Here is an 8,792-nt window from a genome sequence, read left to right as displayed (position 1 = left end):
TTGCACAACATAGAAAGATGTTCCATGTTGTTCTCATAGTATCATACTATTAAAAAATTCCTATGCTGAAGTTTATGATAAAATTTCAGAAGAATTATGCTTATGATTCAGAAGATTTGTGGTTATATTTCCTAAAATGTTTAAGAAATATATCTAAGGACTTCCGGTCAAGATGGCGGCGTAGGGAAACGCAGTATCGGTTCTCCCACAACCACATCCAAGTTACAACAAAACTACAGAACAACCATCATCCAAAACCACCTGAAATCAAGCTGAATGGAAGTCCTACAACTACGGAATTTAAAAAAAAAAAAAAAAAAAAAAAAAAAGCAGCTACATCCAGACCGGTAGGAGGGGCGGCAGTGCGAGGGGCTGGTCCCACACCCAAGCGTGGTGGATAAAAATCAGGAGGCTCCCGCGGCTGGGAAGGTCCTTCCTGAGGACTGAGGGGTCCCCGTCCCACACCAGGTGCCCCGCTCAGGGTTCCAGTGCCAGGAAGAGAATCCCCATAACTTCTGGCTGGAAAGACCAGCGGACTGAGGTGCAGGGAGGCTGAAGCGGCTGGAGCCCCAGGCAGCTCCCTAAAGGGCCGGCGCACTGACTTATCGGACTCTCTCCCTCTGAGCTTGGAGGGGAGGCAGCTCGAGGGGCACCAGAGACACACAGGGAAGAACTGAGCTGTTTGGCACTGGAGCGAGGGCTGGAGAGGGGGCTTCCTCGGGGACAAACGTGCTGTCAGAGGCCTTTGTTCCTTTGGTGAGTCCTTCCCTGGGGTGGCAGACAGTCGCCATATCTGGGACTCCAGCAACCTGGCTCACACTGGTAGCCCCGCCCTGCTGACTCCCTGAGGTCCCGCCCTGACCCACCCAGCTTTCAGGCCCACCCAAGCTGTTGCCAGTTGCTTAACCATAGGATTGGCCTGTCTTGGATCCTGCTTCAGGTTTTTCCTAAATTCTTTCAAACGAGCAGCATCGGGTCTCAGCGAGCCCTATACCTCTCATTAAGTAATACACAGAAACAAACACAGGGAGGCAGCCAAAATGAGGAGACAAAGAAACAGGTCCCAAATGAAAGAACAGAACAAAACCCCAATAAAAGAACTAAGCGAAATGGAGATAAGCAACCTAACAGATGCTGAGTTCAAAATATTGCTTATAAGGATGCTCAATAAACTCAGTGAGGGCCTCAAGAGCATAAAAAAGGACCAGTCAGAAATAATCGCTGCACAGTTAGAAACGAAGGAGGCTTTAACTGAAATAAAGAATAATTTACACAGCTTCAATAATAGAGTACGTAAATCCAAGGAGCAAACCATCGATTTGGAATATAAGGAAGCAAAAAACGCCCAATCAGAACAGCAAAAAGAAAAAAGAATCCAAAAAAATGAGGATAGTGTAAGGAGCCTCTGGGACAACTTCAAGCTTGCCAACATTCGCATCTTGGGGGTGCCAGAAGGAGAAGAGCGAGAACAAGAAATCGAAAACCTGTTTGAAACAATAATGGCAGAAAACTTTCCTAACTTGGTGAAGGAAACAGACATACAAGTCCAGGAAGCACAGAGAGTCCCAAACAAGATGAACCCCAAGAGGCCCACACCAAGACACATCATCATCAAAATGCAAAAGGTTCAAGACAAAGAGAGAATCTTAAAAGCAGCAAGAGAAAGGCAGCTAGTTACCTACAAGGGAGTTCCCATTAGGCTGTCAGCTGATTTCTGAAAAGAAACTTTGCAGGCCAGAAGGGAGTGGCAAAAAATATTCAGAGTGATGAAAAGCAAGAACCTACAACCAAAATTACTCTATCCTGCAAAGCTGTCATTTAGATTCGATGGCCATATAAAAACTTTCCCAGACAAGAAAAAGTTAAAGGAGTTCATCACTACCAAACCGTTATTATATGAAATGATGAAGGGTCTTTTTAAAGAAAAAGATAAAATGTATGAACAAACAAAATGGCAATGAATACATATCTATCAACAATGGAATCTACAAACAAAATGAACAGGAAGAACAGGAACATTCTCATAGATACAGAGAACATTTTGTTGGTTGCCAGTTGGGAAGGGGGTTGGGGGAATGGGTGAAAAAGGTGAAGGGATTAAGAAGCACAAATTCATTGCTAGTCTGACAAACCTCAAAGGGAAAGGGGTTGGGGGGTGGGAAGAGATAAACCAAAGAACTTATATGCATAACCAATGGACACAGACAATAGTGTGGGAAAAGGTGGGAGGGGGGCGGGAGTGGGGAGGTGGGGGTAAATGGGGGAAAAATGTGGAACATCTGTAATACATTTTACATCCAACAATAAAGATGTGGGGGAAAAAAATGTAAAAAAAAAATTAAAAAAAAATAAAATACAAAATAAAAAAAAAAAGAAATATATCTAAACTTTGTTGTCTCTTCATTTTATATTTTATTTCCATATATATATATATATATATTTTTTTTTTTTTCCCCACCTCAGATGCGTAATGTGCTGAAGTCGTAATAAGGTTTGCGGGAGGCATACCCCACACAAGAGCATGAACATCCAATCATTATGCTTATGAAGTACGAAAAAATCTTATTTCCATATTTTATTATAAATCCACGCTGTATAAATATCAAAACTGTTCACAGTAACTATTCACAAGAATTTCAAAGTAGAAAGAATAGAGCCCAAATGGAAGCGATACTGAACGTGCCTCTCATAATTCTCAGAACGCTTCTTCCCTGCCCAGGAGAGCGGGCTGCGAAGGTTCTCACCGAGGCTTTCACAGAGGTCCTTTGATCACCAGGACATCCTTCAGCGTTTGGCTGATACACTACATTTTTTTTTTTAATCCTCACTCGAGGACATTTTTTTCGCATTTATCTTCAGACAGAGTGGGAGGGAGGAAGAGAGAGAGAAACATCAATGCGAGAGAGATACATCGAGTGGTTGCCACCCACACAACCCCAACTGGGGCCAGGGACAAACTGCAACCGAGGTACGCGCCCTTTGCGGGAACTGAACCCGGGAGTCTCTGGACCGCAGGCCAACGCCCTAACCGCTGAACCAAACCGGCCAGGGCTGATACACTAAATTTATAGTATTAGAATTTACATTGGTAATTAATTTTATCTCTCACTGCAGTTACTATTATAAAATTTACTGACACCAATAGCTTAACAATAGTCATGTTTACACACACACACACACACACACACACACACAGTTAATAGGGCAAATTTAGAGCAATGAAAGTGAATCAGAATGATTCAGCAACTTAGAATGATTTCAGAAGCAAACTGAAACCTTTCTTGCCTCCATTCCTGAATGAAGCCTAAACTTGACCTCTGGTAAACACTTCCTGGGTTGCCTGTTCCTGGAAATCGCCTCCTCCCTCCCTCTGGCACCTCAGGCTGCTTTGCCTCCCTCACCTCCAGCCCCTGGCTTTAGGGGATTGCTCAGCGCACCTGGCCTAAGGGGCAGCTGGAACCCCCTCTGCAAGGATTTGGGTTTGCCTGTTAGTGCTCATGTCCTTCCGCCAGGGGGAAGGAACGCTGGGGTGACAGAAGAAAGAGTCAGGGCGTGGATGGGAGCAGTCCTCCGAGTCCCTGCTGCCACTGGAAGTTTGCTTTGGAGGCTGTCAGTGAGCTGAGGGCACGCCTGTGTCTTTATCTACATTCCGTTTTTATTTTTTGCTTTATCACACTTGGTGTTTGTGATTTGCTAACGACATAGTCCTAAGCAAATGTTCCCTTGGAAAGCTCCCCACCCACCACTTCTTTTTATCATGAGCCCCAAACTCAGAAATCCGTACGTGTGCAAGGCGCCTGCTCCACTTGTTAAAGCCGTGGTGTGTTCATGGGACGCATGCTTGGTCTGTGCACACGGGATGTGACGCAGGTCTGAGTTAAGGGCCTCTGTGGCGTCTTAAAACATGTCCAAATGTCCCAGTGTGGGGTTGCCATGATGATGATATTAAATATAAACAGTTCAAAATTGTGTATTAATTATTAGCTTCACTTCCTAGTGGATGTGATTTTGTGAACAGGGCCAAATTATGAATTATGTCTCACAACAAAAGCTCAGAGACACAGACATGCATAAATAATGCATTGGCTCAGCTGACTGAAGGTGCACCTGTCCTTTTTTGGATGCTGAGGACCAGCAGGAAGGTTGCAGTGCTGCTCCCTAAAAGGACTGAGACCCACGGAAGTGCCTCACTGGACAGACCACGGAGCCAGCAGCTTCCGCTGCCTCTGGGCAGCTTGGGAGGGTCCCCCGGTGCTCCCTGGGATGTTGGCTGCTACCAGGTACTGAGTGACACAGGCCCCAGACCTGGTTCAGCTGTATCAGCCCACTCCCCCTTGCCTTCCTGCTATCCAACAATTTTTGCTCATTGCTTCCTCAGAGAAAGTTTATAGGAAGTGTTTAAATAAGACAACCAACCCCAAATGGTATAGCTAGTCTTAAGCTCCATGTCACCAAACAGATGTAATGACAGCGTTGGCTCTCCCAGCAGTGGAATCTCAACTGGTCAATCGGGGGTCACATGGTCAGCACTAGTGAGGAAATCAGCCTGATAGACCCCTCCATCCCCTAAAGCAGTGGTTCTCAACCTTCCTAATGCTGCGACCCTTTAATACAGTTCCTCATGTTGTGGTGACCCCCAACCATAAAATTATTTTTGTTGCTACTTCATAACTAATTTTGCTACTGTTATGACTCGTCATTGGAAATATGTATTTTCTGATGGTCTTAGGCAACCCCTGGGAAAGGGTCATTCGACCCCCAGAGGGGTTGCAACCCACAGGTTGAGAATTGCTGCCCTAAAGGAAAGCAACCTTGCAATAACCAATTAGATGTTTTCAAGTATAATCTCTAGTCCTTTCTGCCTGTAAACGTTTCATTTTGTACAGCTTCTCGGAGCTCCTTTCCATTGCTAGATGGGAGGCTGCCTGATTGATGCATCATTAAACAAAACCAATAAGATGTTTTAAAAAAAACAATTGAAATTCTTTAACAGAAGTGAATTCTCCAGACATCTGCTAGATAAACCACTCTTTATGGGTGTAGATGGTTCATCCCTAGAACTAGAAAGCTTGGCCTCTGTTCACCTAAGAACACCTGGGGAGCGGACAGAGGCGGGAAGGAGGGAAGAACCTGTGGCACTGGTCTAGGGCCGGGGGGGTGTTGCATAAGGCCAGCTTTGGTCTCACTTTACTTACCTAACAAATGTATAACAGTACTTTGTACAAGCCAGGCACTGTTCTAGGCTCTTTTCACAATTAACTCATCCAATCTTCCTAACAACTGCATGAGGTAGTGGCTGTTATCTTCATTTTACAGATGAGGAAACTGAGGCATGGGAGGTGAAGCAACTTGTTCAGGGTCCTACACTCATAAGATACATATTCCTAAAGAGCTATTTTTCAGTGAATTTTTGTACATTAAATCCTATATCCTATTTAAACACTCATATTTTAAGATATAGAGAAGAGGTTAACCAAATGAAGTTCTGTGTGTGTGCAAACTTGATTCATTTGCTCTTAATTTCAAAGCCTTCAGATCATCACAGTGTCTAACACTCACTCGGGCCAGATTTTGAATTGCGTGGGTTTGCACAGTAGTGGGAGCAAAATACAACATCCCACATTTTGAAGATTTGAGAAAAGGAGGGGTTTCCTTTCAGGACTCTAGGGCTGACTGCTTCAAGGGTGGACAAGGCCCTTTACCTGCCTTCAGATGTCAGTTTTCCAGGATGGGTCTGGGATGGGAAGCATAATTCTGGAGATAAGGGATAGCCTGAGAGCAAATGTGCTAAACTGAACATTCAGTATAGTATGGAGCCTGAGTTTTCTGTGACATTTTCAAGCTATTCTTTATTAAATGGTTTCATAAGATATTTTCTTGAGGGTAAGTTGACAAGTGAGTTCCTTGTCATTTGAAACTTAGTAAGGTAGAAAAGAAACTCCCTTAACCCATTCAAGGTAAGCCTGAGGTCAAACTGAAAAGACACCAGAAGGCTGGGAAACAGAGATTCTCGTTAGCGCTCTTGTAAAGGTAAACAATACCGTCTGTGTGCACAAGCATTTCTCTGGGAAGAGCGTTCTGAGCTGGCATCAGTTTCCCACAGAAGCCAAAGCACCTGCTCTGCACCACCTCTGCAGGACCCTGAGCAGTAAACACAGGAGGGTGGGAGAAGACCAGTTTGGCAGCATGACTTCTGCTTTTGTTACTGAACTCAAGAGGTGTGCCACTTGGGAGTGCTTCTATGTAAAAAACGAGATGTGGCCCAGCCGGTGTGGCTCAGTGGTTGAGCATTGGCCCATGCACCAAGAGGTTGCTGGTTCAATTCCAGGTCAGGGCACATACCAAGGCTATGGGCCGATCCCCAGTGAGGGCATGCAGAAGTCAGCCAATCGATGTTCTCATCGATGTTTCTAGCTCTCTCTCCCTCTCCTTTCCTATCTCTCTAAAATCAATAAAGGAAAAAAATTAAAAAAACAAACAAACAGGGGTATGGTTGTCACAATGTAGTTTTATTTACCTGCAGCAAGAAAAGGAGACAAGAGTCACATCCAAAGCTCTGCCTCCTTAAAGGGAGGCTTAGCCATTGCTTCTATACACTATTTGACCAATAACATGTCGATTTCTTCTTTGTAATTGGCTATACTTATCAGGTTGGGTTCCTGTCAAGCTTATCTTGTTTATAGCTGGTCTGCAAAATGCTATACTACGCTTTACACTAAGCAAGGATAGCATTTAGTAAGAATGGTCCAGCCCTCGCCGGTTTGGCTCAGGGGTTAGAGTGTCAGCCCGTGGACCAGAGAGTCCTGGGTTTGGTTCCCACTAGGGGCATGTACCTCGGTTGCGGTTTGTCCCTGGCCCCAGTTGGGGTCCTGTGGGTGGCAACCAGTCGATGTGACACATCAATGTTTCTTTCTCTCACTTCCCCCCCCTCCCACTCTATTTGAAGATAAATGAAAAAAAAAAAGTGTCCTTGGGTGAGGATTAAAAAAAAAAATTAAAAAAAAAAAATGGCCCAGACTGTAAGACTCTTGTCCTAACAGCTTTATTTCTTTATCTCCTATTTCCTTAATTTTTTTCTTTTTATTGAATTTATTGAGGTAACCACTGGTTAACAAAATTATACAGGTTTCAGGTGCACAATTCTACAACACATCATCTGTACTCTGTATTGTGTTTCACCACTCCAAGTCAAATCTTCCTCCATGATCATTTATCCCTCCTATTCTCCCCTGCCTCCCCTCAATCCCCATAGTTTTCCGTGTCCATGAGTTTTTCTGCTTTTTTCCTTTTTGTTTAATCCCTCCACCACCACCCCTACCCAGCCCCCTACAGCTGTCAGCCTGCCTCTATTTTGTCAGTTTATTTTGTTCATTAAATTCCACATATGAGCCCTGGCCGGTTTGGCTCAGTGATTCGAGCATCTGGTTGTGGACCAAGGGGTCTTGGGTTAGATTCTGGTTTGTCCTGGCCGGGTGGTGCGGGAGGCAACCAGTTGATGTGTCCCTCTCACGTGGATATTTCTCTCTTTCTCCCTCCCTCCCACTCTACTCGAAGATAAACAGAAAAATATCCTCAGGTGAGGATTGAAGAAAAAAAAATTCCACCTGAATGAAATCATATGGGACTTGTCTTTCTCTGATTCGCTTATTTCACTTAGCATAGTGCTCTCCAGGTCCACCCATACTGTGGTAAAGGGTAAGATTTCCTTCCTTTTTTACAGCCCAGTAGTATTCCATTGTGTAAATAAACTACAGTGTTTTCTTATCCACTCCTCTGCTGATTGATGTGGGCTACTTCCAAAGCTTGGCTATTGTAAATAACACTTCCCTGATCATAGGGGTGCATTTGGTGGGAACGCAGACTGGGTGCAGCCACTCTGGAAAGCAGTATGGAATTACCTAAAAAAAACTAAAATGGAACTGCCTTATGACCCACGGACTCCTAAAAGTATTAGAGGGTGCAGTGATCAAGGCTAGGAGATGCTCCTTGCCCTCAGGGGACCTTTGGGCTCTACCCCGCACAAGCTATTTCCTCCTCCTGACAGCTGGAGTGGAACACCTGCTTCTTAGACTCACTCGGCCTCCCAGCGGGTGCAGCCCGGCCGGCAGGCTCCACTCTGTTCCCAGGCCCGCGCGGGCTGCAGGGGTAAGCAGAGCGGCCAGTTCCCACCTTCCCTGACTCAGCGACCGGGAACCACCCGGACAGCGGGCGCCGCCGCCAGGGCTGCGCGCACTTCTTTTCCTGGCGGAGGGAGCGCGCCTCGCCGGGCGTGTCCAAGCCTTGCTGACGTCGCGGAGGGCGGGCAGTCGGTGCGGGAGCGTCGGGCGCGCGCGTGCGTTGGGCGCCGCCGTGAGGCCGGAGGCGCGAGGGGACGCGGCTGTGCTGGTCCTAGGGCGGCGGCTGCGGCCGGAGCACCGCCCTGGGCGGAGAGGGGCGCAACGACCGAGGAGCTGGGGATGGGGAGCAGCGGACCCCGCACCTCTTCCGGACGCGCGTGCGGCTCCGGTGGCGCCCAGTGACGGCGGCGGCGCCTCTGGCTGGGCTGCGGGGAGGCCGTTCGCCAGGGAGCCCGCGGCCCGCGGCGGCCGGGCCATGAAGAGCGGCCGGGGCGGGGCCTGGCCTCGCTGACCCCGGCCCCGCGCGGCGGCCTCTCCCGTTTTCGCTCGGGCCTCTCGTCATGAGCGTCCGCCAGTACCCGGGGCCGCGGCTGCCCCAGCCCGGCAGCCCGCGGGCGCGCTCCCGGCCGGCGGGCCCGCGGTGCTAATCCCGGCCGCCGCGCTGCACCGCCCGCT

The 8,792-nt window shown here is 47.3% G+C and overlaps 1 non-coding gene across 1 annotated transcript; it reads right to left on the bottom strand.

Moving 5' to 3' along the window:
- Window positions 1-2,457: 2,457 nt before the first annotated feature.
- LOC118641279 lies at window positions 2,458-2,561 on the bottom strand. The gene has a single exon (XR_004961578.1). It is a non-coding gene; the product is annotated as a small nucleolar RNA U13 (small nucleolar RNA).
- Between the last annotated feature and the right edge of the window lie 6,231 nt (window positions 2,562-8,792).

This window comes from Molossus molossus, unplaced genomic scaffold (assembly GCF_014108415.1).
Source record: "Molossus molossus isolate mMolMol1 unplaced genomic scaffold, mMolMol1.p scaffold_m16_p_27, whole genome shotgun sequence".
Taxonomy (NCBI): domain Eukaryota; kingdom Metazoa; phylum Chordata; class Mammalia; order Chiroptera; family Molossidae; genus Molossus; species Molossus molossus.
Note: the sequence above shows the minus strand (reverse complement) of the source record. Positions and strands in the feature narration are given on the sequence as shown.